Source organism: Mustela putorius, unplaced genomic scaffold (genome assembly GCF_011764305.1).
Source record: "Mustela putorius furo isolate JIRA1106 unplaced genomic scaffold, ASM1176430v1.1 tig00003845_pilon_pilon_pilon, whole genome shotgun sequence".
Taxonomy (NCBI): domain Eukaryota; kingdom Metazoa; phylum Chordata; class Mammalia; order Carnivora; family Mustelidae; genus Mustela; species Mustela putorius.
This window is the reverse complement of record NW_025421998.1, coordinates 63,508,930-63,525,378: the sequence shown is the minus strand read 5'-3', so window position 1 is coordinate 63,525,378 and position 16,449 is coordinate 63,508,930. Positions and strand designations below refer to the sequence as shown.

The window sequence follows — 16,449 nt, the reverse complement described above, 5'->3', positions numbered from 1 at the left end:
CTAGCTCTTCCTGAGTCACATCCTTTTATAATAAACCAGTAATCTAGTGAGTAAAATGTTTCGCTGAGTTCTGTGAACCACACTGCACATTAATCAAACCTAGGAAGGGGACCATTAGAACCTCTGATACCTACAGCCAGTTGGTCTTAAGCGCCGTCACCACCCAGACTTCAGATTAGCCTCTGAAGTGTTGAGGGTGCCCGGAGCTCTGTCTTAAGAGGAGAGAGACCTAACCTGCGGGATCTGATGCTGTCTCCAGGTACATAGTCTCAGAACTGAGTTGAACTGTAGGACCCCCAGCTGGTGTCAGGGAGCTGTTTGCTTACATGCGTGGGAACCGCCCTCCCACCCCCCACCCCCACCCCCCAGCCCCCAGGTTAGAATTGGGTGCAGAATCTTTAAGAAAGAAACCTGCTAGCAGGGAATTACCACTATTGCTGCTGGGCAGTGGGAGGCCCGGAAGTCACCAGCAAATTTGTGGGAGCCACCAAGAGACCCACCACTCCTCTCAAGCACTCAACTGTAAAGGACTTGTGAAATCTTCGTTTTGGGATCGGCAGCCCAGGCTTTTCAGCTCTGAATTCCTGAATGTGATGGCTAATCCCATCTGCTTTTGCATTTTCAGCTTTTCATCCAGGAGCCTTTTATCTTAACATTTTACCTCTTCTGCTTTTATGTTTTATCCTTTTATCTCATTAGCTTCTGGCCTTTTATCTTTTATTTTAAATATTACCCATTTTATCTCATGTCCCTTATCTTATAAAGATTTTAAGTGGATTTTTAACTAATACTGCATTCCTTTTCCTTTACATACTTTTTTTCTTGCCTTGATGACAACATTGTAGATATATTCTCCTGGTAACTTTCTAGCTTCCTTATTTTAAAAAGAATGTCTTCCTCCCTTTCTCATTTTCCTCTTCCTCCCCAATCTTTGCCTTTTTCCCTCTTCTTCTGTTTGACCCAGTTTGCATTTGTTTTTTTAATGTCCAAAAAGACAAACACTGGTGGGGAAGGAAGCATCCTTAGAGGCTGCCTGGGCACAGAGGAGGCTAACGTCCTCCTCAGGGAAATGCAGTGCCTCCCCCAGGCTGCTCAGCCACTCCTAAAAAAGAACCTGAACTCTTCTCCCCCTACCTGCAACCCACATTCCCACCCCCAGATCCACCAATGACTTGTTGGCCCTAATGGGTGGATTAAGAGAGAAAGAAAGAAAACTTGCCTATGAGAATAATGGGCTAACCCCTTCCAGGGTTATGGTTCTACCACAGAGTATACACACGAGTTACTACAATAGTTCTTCTTTCTGACATTGTATCCATCAGACCTTCTGGGAAGATTTGCAGGTGTAGAAAAGCAGGGTGTGTGTGTGTGTGTGTGTGTGTGTGTGTGTGTGAGTGTATACGGGTGCACATGTATGTGCATCTTTCCTTCTCCTTTAAGAAGATGAGATTATACAGTAGTATTATAAGTTAATATACTTATCTCATTGACTTACTTACAAATACATTTCCACGTCAGGGAAACTCATCCAACATGACTTTTAAAAAAAAAAAATTTTAACTTCAATATGATTTTTTTTAAGGTTTTATTTATTTATTTGACAGACAGAGATCACAAGTAGGCAGAGAAGCAGGCAGAGAGAGAGAGAGAAGGAAGCAGGCTCCACACTGAGCAGAAAGCCTGATGCAGAGCTTGATCCCAGGACCCTGGGACCATGACCTGAGCTGAAGGCAGAGGCTTTAACCCACTGAGCCACCCAGGCACCCTTCAATATGATTTTTAATGCCTATCCTATTTTATAGATGAACTATAATTGATGTAATTCCTATCATGTCACTTTTAGATATTAGAACCAATACAACAACCAACATCTTTGTAGCTACATTTTTGGACACACACAAGATTATTTCCTTCAGTGAATTTCCTAGAAAGAGTCTTCCTCAAGACTGTACATGTCTTCATGTGTTTTTATATGGCCTAACCGCCTTCCAAGAAGGTTGTATCAATTTCGTAATATCAATCTGGTTTCTGCACACCCTCCCAGGTATGAGGCTGATTATTCTTTGGAATTATTCTTTGTGACCCTTGCCAATGTGATAGCTGGAAAGTGGCACTGCATTTGCAATTTGTAGATTCCCCATGGTGTCGAATATCTCGGAGGGACACATTCCTGGCTCTACTACTGTCCCTTCCCAAACTGCTTTCCCCAGCCTGAACTTTGGAGTATTGCCCTGAACGTACATTGGCCGACACCGTGAAGCAAAGTCCCACAACACATGTGTTTGTCTTCACTGTAAGAATGTTGTGAAGGGCTTGGGTCGTTACAAAAAGCAATGTCTTTTCTTAGGACCCACTGTAGTACTAGGAAGAGTTGGATTTTATGAATATCCAATTTATTTTTATCTTATTGATACCAATGGAAGGTGCAATTGACTGTGTTGTCTTTTTTTTCCAGTAGCAGCTAGTAAGCTCAGAGCCAGCTCTCCTCCAAACTCCAGCAAGTTTATTCCACATGCCTGTTTGTGTACCGACCTCACTCTTGGCTCCTTCTTATCTTTCTCACCCTTGTTTCCCTTTTGTCATATTTTCTTCATATTTCAAATGGGTTGCATCTTGTTTGGCAGGCATTTATGCAACGCATGGCATAAATAAATAAAATATGGTCCTCTACGAGTTGATGGTGGCTAGTTATGGTTGGTGCCAGCCCAGTGCCCTAGCAATCACTGATACCGACTCGGTGTGGCGCTTCCCAGAGCTTTTCACATCAGGGTGAACACTGAAAATGATGATGTTGATATGAATACCGAGGAGATGCTCAGAGGCAGAGAGGATTGCTGAGGGGTCCTCTCCAACCCTGTCTCATTCCCCAAGGCAGAGAAGAACATTATAACACAATACCTGTAGCCCTTTGGTGGTACACAGTCAGCCACAGAGGCACTAGGCTCATGGGGGGAAAAAAACCCCACAAAAGTAAAACTAATAAAAGTAAAATAAAAAGCATTCCATTTTTGTGCCTACTCCAAAAGAAAGGCTGTATTTCCTCCCTCAAAGACATGTTTCTTCTGCAGATACATTACAAATAAAATAAGAACAATTTCCGGATGGAGATAGCGTATGGATGGCTGCTCCCTTCCATCCTTCCTGGAATTCATGCCTGCCTATCTCTTCCTCCTTCTTTTTTTCCCCATGTTCCTTTAATAGTATTCACTCTCTTCTAAGAGCCTAAAGGGGGCATTTTCTATTCATGGAGATCATGGATTCTTTGGCTTTTCCTCTCCTAGGCTTGCTCCTGGCTATCCCTTCCTCTTGGCCGCAGGCTCCACAAAGTCTGTGCAGCATCCACCTTCCCCATTTCTTGGTTCTCTTCCCTCTACTCTCCCATCAAGCCTGGCATCAGAATAGGATTCAGACAACAAAATTCAGTATTTTGCTCTCTCACAGGGGCAGAGGTGAATTAGAAGTTCGCCGTACATGTTTCACATCACTAGGCACATAGCTAAGTCACCTTTCCTAGCCCATGTGCACCAGGGGGAGGGGCACAGGACCGCATTTTACCCATAGAATGTAAGAGGATTGGCTGAGGTCACTTTTGGGCCAGGGAGCTAAGAGTGTGCATTTTTTTCTTCTCTTCCTTCCCTCATCTACAGCCAAATCATACCAGGTGACCTCAAAGTCTCACTCTCAAGACAGCAAAACCACATAGTGGGAGGAGTACGGATCCCTAAATGACTGTACATAGCAGAGTTCCCTACTAACCCATTAGATGGTGGTGTGGTGGGGAAACCAACTTTCATGGTCTAAGATCACTGAGACTTGGGTAATCGTTTATTATAGCAGTTAGCATAGACTAATTAACATACTCATTTTTTCTTGTTGTTTCTAAAGAAAGAAAAAATAGGCCTAACTTTTTTTTATAGATTCTTCTTATTAATCACAGGGGAACAAGATTTAAAAAAAAAGAAAAGAAAAGAAAAGAAAAAGCAGGAGAGTTTTCAGAATTAGTGAATTCTTAGAACCATGTTTCCCAAAGTAGTTTGTAGAACACTAGTTAGTGCTCCAGGAAGTACACGGTAAAAAGTGGAAAAGGAGGCTTTCTGATTTAAGATGATGAGGGAATGCAGAATGAGAAGAAATAGGCTTCCTTGCTGCAGGACTTCTCAGAGCCTTTAGTATAAAGCTGTACATTGTGACTCTTCACAAGGGTCTCTGTGGAACAGATTTGTTTCGATCTGAAGGACTGAAGATCAAATCTGAGAACAGAACAAGAACTGGCTCTTTTCAGATGTGAGAATTGTACCTCTGAATACCATTAGATGCAGAAATTCTATTCCATTGGAATGCTATTATAGTGTAGAGTTCTACTAAAACTGACCTTCTAAGGACTCCTTACTCCTCAGAAGAGGGCCAGTCCAGGGTTGACTGTTTCATCATCTGCCTCATCATCATGTCCCAGCCCCACCAGGGTGGGCAGTACAGGACCCCCAACATAAGCAACAGACCCCTCCTACTTCTGAGTTCCTGCCACATGAAACAATCTTGGCCTCTTTCTGGGAATGACCTTTTATTTTAAAAAGCCCACATAGCTTCCCGACCTCTGTCCCAGCACTGGTTTGGTACTCCATCCCTAAACCCCAGTTAACAATAGAGACAGGCCAGAAGGGAGGCTGGGCCCGGGGGGAAGAGGAGGCCACAGCTACAGGGCCAACACCCCTCCTGTCCCAGGGCTACAGAATGTGGGTGGGTGGCCAGGAAGCACCTCAGCCCTCGTAGCACTCGTAAGGAGCAGGACACAGGTGGGGCACAGGCTGTGGCAAGGTGTCTACGCTTCAAACACGCATGATGGGGCTGAGGTAAGCTGCATCCAATTCTAGGAGCGGTGGTCTCCAGTCCCTTCTATATTGTGCACAGGATGGGAGGGAGTGCCAATCCATCTCCCAGCCCCCCAAAACAGAGGTATACATATGTACGACGATGTAGAATACAGAGATATATACACCTGTGCAGAAAGCGTTTGCCACCACACACTAAATGGTTATACTACACGGAGACACTAAAATGTAAGGGGCTCCCCCCACCCAGGAAGCGTAGGACCCTACAGCAGTTGATTTGGTACAACTAAACAGAAGGATGGTGAGGACATACCACATGTGGCATGAAGAGAAAGAGTGAGGAAAAACAATAGAATGGAGGAAAGCAAACAATTGGAGTATGGACTTAATGACAGTCCAGGGGGGCAAGATGTGCCGTTGTCCAAATTCCATCTGAGCACATAGGCAGCCAACTGCCTACAAGCTTCCTGGCAAATAGAGTTGAGATTTGCATAGATTTCTGTAGGGGAGACTGTCTGAACTTGCCCTGAATCACATCCAACTGAATGTCGTAATGCTATAGTCTTCAAGCCTCAACACCAACTCCAAATGTAACACCTGCCTCTGCCTAAATTCCCTAGACTCCTTCCCCAAGGGGGATCACAGAGCACAGATCCCAGCAGACAAGACTGCTTGTGAGACACTTTGAAGACATACTACATCTGCATTTGAGGTTTTAAAATCTCATTTGGAAGACTGCTAGCACCAGTGCCAGGGGAGGTCTCTGTCAGCTCCAAACCAGACAGAACCACTCTCATCCCCAGAAAGGAAGCAGAATAAGGCCTGGCCACAGGGTGGCAAGGCAGTGGTGCTCAGTAATGGCCATTACATCTACGCACTAATGGAGTGACAAATGCCTCCTGATGTTCTAGAAGTCATCCAGCACCCGGGATCCTGGACTGCTCCTTCCTCTCTGTTTCCCGCAGTACAGCCATACTGGAGTTCAATAATAGAAGTGATTCAATAGTCATTAATTCAAAGAGATGAAGTAGGAAGCACTATGTGCAGTAGTGCATGTATGACCTCTAACTCTAACCGAGTAGCCAATAGTCTCTTTTGTTCGTCTTTGATTTCCTCACTGTATCTCCTAAGTGTGTTTAATTGTTTGCCAGCACCATGATCTCCTGGGTACTTTTTTTTTTTTTTAAGATAGAGAAAGAGAGAGAATGACAGCATGTGAGCAGTGGGGCGACGGGGGGAGAGAGAGAATCCCAAGCAGCTTCCATGCTCAACATGGAGCCCAATGTAGGGCCCAAGCCCATGATCTCAAGATCACAACTGAAGGAAGCTAAAATCAAGAGTCAGACACCCAATAGACTGAGTCACTCAGGCACTCCCCCTGGGTACTTTTTACAGTGCAATGTCCAGGCCCCTGATTAGCCATTTCAAAGCAGAGACAGAGGGAAGAGCCTAGGAATCTGCATTCTGAAAACTCTGCCTAAGAGATGCTTCTGCTCACGTAGTCTGGAAAATGCTGCTCTGGGGTTTGTACTCCCAGCAGTCACCCCTCACCAAGAATGAACCACAGCTCTACCCCACATGCTCACCTCCTGCTTCCCTGAGAACACCAGAGCTGCCCAGGGGCACTCTCCCCACCACCTCCACCAAGCCAGTGGGCCCTTGCTTCTGAGGCAGTGCTGTATCCTACCACTCTTGCCCCAAATCCCACCTCTACAGCCTCATCTCAGATATTGCTTGATCACATATACTTAATCCATGAGTACTGCCAAATGGGATTCCTATCCTGCTCCTCCATCCATGAGAACTCTCAGATCATCTCCATTCTTTGAGGTTTTTCCCCCTTCCCAACCAAATCTGTTAAACCTACGGCCTGCACCTGTTCTCCTCATTCTGTACCTCCTACTTACTCTTTAATCCCCCACCATCAGACTTCTCCCCACACCACTCTACTGAATCAAATCAGCAGCATTTGTCATGAAAATCATGATGTATTACATCCAAAGGTACTTTGCAGCTAATAAAATACTTGCACACACATTTTGCCATTTGGACTTCATCACCCTGTGAAAAAAAATGTGTCATATCTTAGAGATTCCCAAACTTCAGCCTACATTATTGTGCCACCTTCCCAATTTTTGCCATATCTATTGGCCCCACATTATTAACTACTTAGGGTTTTTCTTAAAATAACTCACATATTTTAACTTGTTTACTTTGAAAGAAAAGTGTATGTGATTGGAGAATCAATATCATTTGTCATAAATAAGAGGTATAAAGAAATTCAATGAAAACAAAATAATATGATTAAATTTTAAAGTCAATGTGACTCTAGCTTGTGGGATGATGATCAAAGGTAGACTTCTGAGCCCTGGGGAAAGTCAGCTCTCTGGCTTCCCCATTGTTCCAATCCAGGGAGTAGGAAGCCTCAACCCTACTGAGCTCCCTCTTGGCATTTCTGGGTTCATAGAGCCTGGTTCACTAGCAAGTGGTCCCTATCAACCTTTCCCCTCCCCAAATACCAGGTCTTTCCCAGGACCTAGACCCAGAAACTGCTTCCCAGTCACTGTCCAGCCCGGGGGTGGGGGGGGGGGGCGGAAGAAGCACCACACCTGTTCTCTCATAAGGATCTTAGCAGATCCCAGGGTCTCACTCACATCCAGTTGCCCACAGGTTCTGACATAGCCCCAGGAGAGGCAAAGAACAGGAATAAAGGCCCCCCTCAGGTGGCCATGTTTTTAGCAATGCTTCTATAATTCTAACTGCAAACTATCACTTGCCAAGGCTTTGAGCCCAAAGACCAGTTACAACTTGTCTAAAAATGAAATCATCATGGGGCGCCTGGGTGGCACAGTCAGTTGAGGGTCTGACTCTTGGTTTTGGCTCAGGTCTGATTTCAGGGTTGTGAAATCAAGCCTCGACATGGGGACACAGGGCTTCACTCTCAGCAAGGAGTCTGTCTGAGTTTTTCTCCCTTCGTCCTCTGCCCCTCCCCATGGCATGCTCTCTCTCACTGAAATAAATAAATCCTTAAAGGTGGGATCATCACATACATTTGATGGTTATTATCAAGAAAGAAGGAAAGGAAGGAGGGAAAGGAGGGAGGGAGAGAGGGAAGGAAGGAAAAAGAAGAGAAGAGAAAAGAAAAGAAAGGGAAGGAAAGGAAAGAAGGAAGGAAAGAAAGAAAAACAGACAAGTGTTGGTGTCTATGTGGAAAAATTAAAACTCTTGGGCATTGCTGCTGGGAATATAAAGTGGTACAGCCACTGAAGAAGACAGTATAGTGGTTTCTCAAAAAAAAAAAAAAATTAAGCATAGAATAGCACAGAATTACTATGTGATCCAGAAATTACTCTACACAAAAGAATGGAAAGTAGGGTCTTGAAGAGTTATTTGTAGACCTGTATTCATAGCAACATTTTTCGCAACAGTCAAAATGTGGTAACAAGGCAAATGTCCATCAATGGATGGAGCCTTAATCAAGAATGAAATTCAGGGGTGCCTGGGTGGCTCAGCGGGTTAAAGCCTCTGCTTTCGGCTCAGGTCATGGTCTCAGGGTCCTGGGATCGAGCCCCACATCGGGCTCTCTGCTCGGCGGGGAGCCTGCTTCCTCCTCTCTCTCTGCCTGCCTCTCTGCCTACTTCTGATCTCTGTCTGTCAAATAAATAAATAAAATCTTAAAAAAAAAAAAAAAGAATGAAATTCAGATCCATGCAACAACATAGCTGAACCTTAAAGACATTTGCATAGTGAAATAAGCCAGTCACAAAAGAACAAATACTGTATAATTCCACTTTTATGAGATACCTAGACTAGTCAAATTCATAAAGACAGAAGGTAGAAGGGTGGTTATTAGGGGCTCAAGGGAGGGAGAAACGAGGAGTTCCTTCTTCTACAGGCACAGAGCTTTGGTATGGATGATGAAAAGTTTTGGAGATGGATCATAGTAACGGTTGCACAACAATGTGAATGTATTTAATGCCACTGAACTTTACACTTAAAAACAATTAAAATGGCAGATTTTCTGTTATACGTATTTTACCACAATTTTAAAAATGAGATCAGCAGTTATATGTTAGAAACGTGTTAAAGTTAGATTAGCACTGAACTGAGACTTTCTGCTTGACCAAATCAAGACTGAAATTGAACTGGAGAGAAGGTAAGTTTCTCACCATGTGATTCAACATTATTGAAGGTCACTTTCTAGCATCTCCAAAACCACCAGTAAAATGTTTACCAAGTTTTAAGAAAACATTCTAATAATAGCTTAGATATTCGATATACAGATAAGGACACTGAATCCCAGACACAATAGATATAATAAGTGATTTCCCAAGGTCGCACAAAGTGAATGCCTCGATCCAGGTTGTTCTGATTCCTGATTTAGTGTCAGCCCTATTAACTCCTAGTGTTCCTTCCCATCCCTCTCTCTTTCTTCTCCCTTGGTATCGAAGACACTGAATTCTTTTTGTTTTTCTCCTACCCATTTTTCTTTCTCTATTTTTTTCATAATTAAAAACAATAGACTTTATATTTTAGAATGGTTTTAGGTTTACAGAAAAAGTGATCAGAAAGTACAGTAAACCTGGCAATTCACAGGCCCATACCCCTGGGGCTAATAATACATTATATGTCAATAAACAAATTTAAAAAATTATTAAAAAGTACAGAGAGTTCCGTATGCCATCCCTTCTCCCCAGTTTTCCCCATTAGTAGCATCTGCATTAGTGCAGCACAATTGTTATCATTGATGAGCTAATATTGATACAATATCATTAACTAAAGTCTGTAGCTTACATTAGTGTTTACTCTGTCTCAAACATTTTCTTGGTTTTGAAAAATGTGTGATGACTTCCATCTACCATTACAGAATCGTACAGAATAGTTTCACTACCCTAAAAATCCTCTGTTTCTCTTTTTTCACCCAAGTCAAACAATTCCCCAAAGTTCTAATCCTAATCTGTTTCTCCTCTTATTCTATTCTCTCCCTTGGGGGATCATTTTCATCCCCACATTTTCAGGGGCCACTTCCATTCTGACAACTCTCTAAGTTAAATGCCTGCTGGCCTGCTGCACATCTCCACTTGGCTGTCAGAAGTAAGCCAGCTGTGTACTAACCCCCCAGCCCCTAACCACCTATTTCTCTTAATGACAAGGCACCCTCCTAGTTACCTCATCACCCTGGAATCAACTTTGACTCTTCCTTCCTTATCCTTTGAGGCAGAGCCTTAAAAAGAGGGGGGAGGGTGCCCAGTGACAGGTTGGAGTCTTGTTCATGATGAGCTTAGACTCTCTGGCTACAGGAATCTGTCTTCAAGTCCTCTGACCCATGCAAGGTGAATGGCAAAAATAATGACCTGGTGAGCTAGCAGCCATTTTCACAGAAGTGCTTCTTTGTAGTCAACTTAGCAAAGACCTCTCCCTCTTTTTTCACATCAAACAGGTCTTCCCCTCTCCAACCCCCAACCCACTCCCTGTTGCCTTTGATGTGTTTTTTCTCTAACCCAGGTCTTGGCACTCGTGGGAAAGAAAGTCAGGATGAGACCAGATTCACTGATCACCAATAAATAGAGTGATGGAGTTTATTCTCTGAGGTCAAAGCTCAAAGAATCCATTAAAAGTTTCTTAAATATAAACTCATCAGCTTAATAGAAATGTACTGTACAACACTAACTATAACTTAATGTTTGCCCTCAAGGAGTTCACTGAAGAGTTGAGGAGAAGCCTATGTAAATAAGTCATGAAAATTAAGTGCAACATGTATAGTAATAGAAATTTATAAGTTAAAAACAAAAAAGAAATTTTACAAGTTTAGAAAAAGACAAAGGAGTGCATTGGTTAGAATTGTGGCCAAGTGCATGAAACAAGAAACTAACAGGAATGACATCAGCAAATTGGGGTCATTTTTTTCAAGTAACAAGAAGTACCGAGGTTAAGCAGTCTAGGGCAGGTATAGAAGCTCCATGAAGCCATCACGGACCAGACTCTTTTATCATTCCCCTCTCCATTCCTCATTTTCGACTTTCATCATCCTGTTTGCAAAATGAGTGCTTGCATATCCAGACATCGACTATGAGTTTGGGGCAGGAAAAGCAGATAAAGGTAAATGTTAACAGGTATGCACCAAGTGAGACAGTCCCTTTCGACCAAGAAATAAGAGCTTTCCTGGAAGCTCCACCCAGGAAATAAAAGCTTCATGTGTATTTCATTAGCTTGAATGGTGTCACAGGTCTGTCTTCAGGCCAAGTAAGTTCAGGAATCCCAGATTGTAAGGTGGTTGCACTGTTGCATGGATGAAAATTTAAGATCAATAAAAATGAAGATCTGGGACAAGCCAGCCATCATGTTAACAGGTATGCACCAAGTGAGACAGTCCCTTTCGACCAAGAAATAAGAGCTTTCCTGGAAGCTCCACCCAGGAAATAAAAGCTTCATGTGTATTTCATTAGCTTGAATGGTGTCACAGGTCTGTCTTCAGGCCAAGTAAGTTCAGGAATCCCAGATTGTAAGGTGGTTGCACTGTTGCATGGATGAAAATTTAAGATCAATAAAAATGAAGATCTGGGACAAGCCAGCCATCATCTTGTGCAGATACTCCATCAGCTCTATGAAGAGATCTACGTGGTGAGAAGTTAGGGCATTGTGCCAACAACCAGCACTATTATGTCGGGCATGCAAATGAGGCATTTTAGATGCTGGTGCTCCAGCACCAGTCAAGCCTTCAGATGAGTGAGGCCCAGCTATCACCCAACTGCAGCCTTATGAGAGACCCTTAGTCAGAGCCACCCAGATCAGTCACTCCTGAATCCCTAACTTGCAGAAACAGTGTGACAGCTTAAGTGATGATTATTGTTTTAAATGAGTTTTGGGGCAATTCATTATGCAGCAATGATTAACTAATATGGAAAATAAGAAAGAAGAGATGGAGGGAAGATGGATTGAGCAACTAGCTGTGCAGGTGGGAGACCCCTTGTGAGTAGAGAAGACGCAATCACAGCTCACTGAGCCAAAACAGTGTGGGCATGGGAGCTGGAAGGAGCACCACCACTTCTATCTTGCTTCCATCTATTGCTGACATGATATGGGAGGGGTGTTGGGGGGAGAGAAACATGAAGAAGCAGGAGATGAATGCAAGGGCTAGATCATAAAGGGTCGGGAAATCCTTCTGAGGAATCCTGGTTTTATCTGACACACAACTGAGAGCCATTAAAGGTTTTTAGGTGGGGACAGTCATGATGAGATTACATTTGAGAAAGATCACCCTAACAGTAGTGAAGAGCACAAATGAGACACAGACTACATAGAACACTTAAAAAGAAGATTCTGTTTATACACTTAGATGTTTGATATTTAGCAACCATAGAGCTTTTAGGAGCTTTAAGTTTTGCAGAGATCATGGACTATTTCTATAGGGCCTAAAATCAAAAGAGTATTTAACATCCTTATACCCAAAATACAAGTAGGGGGAAATGGGCAAAGTATACCTGGCTGGGTCCTGGATTTAGACTGGGACCTGATTCATACTCTGCTCCTTAGGCAGCACCTCACCATGCGTGACCCTCTGAGCCTCATAGCCCTTGCCTGCAAAATGAGGATAGTAACGAAGCCTCCTGCATAACAGCAGATAAGTCTCGGAACTAACTATGTAAAGATCCCAGCAAAATGCCTGGCATGTGAAAGAGTGGACTTAATACTCTGCTGTTGATGATTTTACCTTCAAAAACGGTTCTTGAGTGAGAGGGATTGGACTGAGCGATCCATTTTACAGATGTAGAAACTGATGATTCATGTGTGTAGCAGAGTTAGGATTTGAATCTGGGCTATCTTGATTGTCAAGCCAATGCCATCCTACTCAGCACAACACACAGCCAAGCAATCACACTGTCACTTCTCTTTGGGTGGTAACAATAAGAGTGGAGAAACATTTATGAAAGATTAAATGAATAAAATAAGAGCAAAGGATTATTCCCACAAAAAGTTTCTCCAGTCTTCTCTCCCCACTTCCAGCTTACAAATCTCCAAACCAACTTCCTTTATTCTTTGCTCTTATTCATAATGTGCCAGAAGGCAGCTGACAATTACATTTCTGAGAATGATGTCCCTTTACTCCCCTAACTGTTGAGTGGGAAAGAAGAAATCAGCACTTGGTTTGGTCGCACATGTTATAGGTACATTATTTTAACTCGGAAGAAATTGAGGACATAGCATTTGCTGGTTATTGGGTACTTAAAAAGATACATAAGCCAGCTCTCAGCCTGGAGGATTCTAGTATTTAGTGGGAAAGTCAGACCTTGAGCAAATACCTATCATGCCAGATGATAAGCCCTACCCTAGAGGATAAACACCTGTCCTGCGGAGCCCAGACAGGGGAACAGTTCAGTCCGTTCAGAGTGGAGGTAAGGATGGATGGCCCCCAAAGCTGTCAGGAGGACACGCTGGAATTAGTTTTGAAGAAGGAGTGGAAGCACACCAGAAAGAAAAGCATTTAAGCCAAAGGGGGTTAGCATGAGTAATGTCCAGGAGCATAGATATGTAAACTGCTTGGGAAATAAAAAGTATTTTGGCGCTGTTGGAGAAAGGGTGAACAGGCAGAGAGTGGGAAGAGATGAAGCGGGAAAGAAAGGCCCTCACTAGGGAGGTTAGGCTTCACTTTGAAGGCAGGGGGAAGCACATGGACTCTCCGTAAAAATTATGCTCAGCTATTGGACTTTGGAAGAAGCGTCGACCATGGGCTCCTCTTTCCGACCACTCATCTAGTCTTCTAGTACTGGGGCTCCTCACACCGTCTTATTAGGGACTGAGTGTCCTTCTTGCGAGCCCACTGGAGTCACAGATGAGAAATAATGTGACTAGATTACAGGACCAGAAGATATTTAATCTGGGCCAAGTCCATTTGGTCATGAGGGTGATTTATCAAGAAAGCAAACCTGTTGCCAAGATAAAGGAGGAGAGGGCTCCTGGAGCTGATTTATGTTCGCCCAGCGGAACGTTAATGTCACCGCGTTTCACTTTCCAGCCAGTCACTGCTCCCTGGCCACGTGAATGCCTCCCGCCCCTGCACAGGACTACTTGGAAATGGAACGGCTCCTTTCAGACCATGGCAACACTCGAACAGCACCAACCAAGCAGAGCGGCTCTGGGGTCCACAAAAGTTGTCACAAGTCTCCCTCCATCCTTTGCTCATGATGCCTTCACAGCTCTCCTGGTGGCCTCATCCAGGGACTGACCAGGGTGCTCCAGAGAGACACCAGGCGCCACGGGGACTGAAGACATTATTTATCACCTGTAGCTTACAGGGTTGCAAGAGGAGGAAAACCTAGAAAACTCCAAGCATCCCACAGTTCAAGGAACACCCTGGCCAAATATTATTCTGCGCCCAGGGTTTACTGCCCTCCTCCATGGTGCTCGGGGTTCCGGGTCTGGGCCATTGCCATGCCCTGTGGGAGGAAGCCTCTGCCATGCCCACCAGCCCATCCAGCCCTCTCAGGTGACATCGGACCCAGCCAAGGAGCATTGCCATCTAACCGACAATGGCCGCCTCACTACCCAGGAGACACATAAGTATCTCGGGGCCAGGACCTCACGCTGTTTTGTAACATAAGCACTTTCCACGCAGGGTGCATAAGTCAAGGAAGGTCTGATTGTGGACTCCAAATAGTCCCTATCGCAGTGTTATTGTAGCCTCCCCTTCTTCCTCCTGATTACTCCACTCAACATAATCTCCAGCATTCAGCGATAAACCTGCTGGCACTCAATTTATAGGCAAACAATTCCCGTCTCTTTTCAGCCACTTATCTTTTCCAGCAGTCAAAGAAAAACTATATATAGTGTCTCTCTGGCGTCTAATTCTCTCTCTCTCTTTTTTTTTTTTTTTGACACAAGGGAGACATCAAGGATTCATGGGGGGTAAAAGAGCAGAGTCTAGCTTCTTGCTGGCACATAGCAAATGACTGCAGACCTGGGTACGGCAGACGGGGGTACATGGCTGTGTGATGAGCCCATTATATACAAATTCGAGTGTGATAAAAGCAGAATTAGTGTTAGGAATTAAGCAACAATGATACCAATTAATAGCAGTAGTCCTTTACAAAAACAGTACCTCTTCACGGGACCGGGTGTCACAGAAACAGCATGTGAGGTCTGCGCAGTATTTTATTGCATTTTTAAAACATCTGCTCGCATTCCCATAACAATCCTAGAAAGCAGGCAGAGATGAGAATTAGCCTCATTTTTAGAAGAGAAAATAGATCCAGTAAATTTGCTTGCCAACGGTCCTAGCCTGGCTCAGTAGTACAGACAGGGATAAAACGGACAGGTTTCTGACATTTAATCTGCTGCTTTTCTCATTCACTCTTGTAGTTCTGTCCACTTTAGGCTAACTCGGTTGTACCCACACTTGGTTACATACATACATCCACACCTAACTACAAGTACTGAAGCAGAAGAAGCCTGGAAAAGTCAAAACATCTCCCTGTGCCAATGTTTATAATACTCTCTAACATCTAAAAAGATGCAGTTAGTCACTGCTAACAAAAATGTTCTTAGCGTTGCAGAAGGAAAGCTAAAATTAATCAGAAGTCAGCAAAAGAAAACTTCGCACAATGGCATATTTTCTGTTCTCTACTTTTGGAGAAAAATATAAAATCCCCAGAAAACAAGTAGATAAACGGAACTTTTTCAAGGTTACACCCCAGATTACTCAGCTTTATCCCAAACCTGCGTCTTTAGTCCTTTATCCTATGAACAGAAAGTAAGCAGCCCATTTGCTATCCCTTCAGCTACTGAAACAGGAAAGACATAATTTAGGCAGAATTAAAAATGAAAAGGGGTTTTGCTTATGACAAGTTAAAAGAACAAAACTCCCCATTTCCCAAGTGTTACAGGTAATCAAGTTTTTCTCTATAGGACTTTAGGAGGTTTTTACAAAATTTCTTGAAACAAAATGTAAAAATCAGTCATTATAGAAAAGTACCTGCCTATTATTTTTAATTGTGTTTATTTGTTTTTTGTTTTTTAAAGATTTTATTCATTTATTTGACAGAAAGAGAACACAAGGAGGGGGAGCAATAGGCAGAGGGGGAGAGAGAAGCAGGCTTCCCCCGAGCAAGGATCCTGCCTCAGGGCTCCATCTGAGGACCCTGAGATTATGACATAAGCTGAAGGCAGGCACTTAACTGACTGAGCCACCCAAGTGCCCCTACATGTGTTTTTAAAGACTAGGCTTACTCTTTATCCCAAATTCCAGATCAAATTCCATCAGAAATGCTACAATGACAAAATGTTTCATTCCCCACCTCTAGTCCTGGACCTGTTTGGTTCTGACAAAACTCTTTTTTTTTTTTTACCAGCAGCCCTTCTTGAACAAGGATCGTGCTAGGGATCCTGTGTGATATAGGTCCAGGAAGGAGGGGGTTCCGACAAAACGCGGGGACAAATTTCAGACGCATGAGGTGCTCAACAAGGAGGAGGACAGAGCCACATGCAGTTCAAGAGTAAGGAAAGCTATTTTGACCCAAAGCAGGAAGAGAGCACTGGGGCCCAGACAGAAAGATCTTGCTCCTCATGGAAGAGAGAAGCTATGTGAAGTTGGTTCTTGGGGCAGACGACACAGGCCCTCCTCTGT

General features: G+C 43.6%; 1 long non-coding RNA gene across 1 annotated transcript in view; it reads right to left on the bottom strand.

The window, feature by feature from the left end:
• Positions 1-14,992: 14,992 nt before the first annotated feature.
• The window catches only part of LOC123387033, a 79,876-nt gene continuing 78,419 nt past the window's right edge, over positions 14,993-16,449 (bottom strand). Inside the window, exon 8 of the long non-coding RNA XR_006601381.1 lies at positions 14,993-15,021. This is a non-coding gene — a long non-coding RNA (uncharacterized LOC123387033). The remainder of the gene's footprint in view (positions 15,022-16,449) is intronic.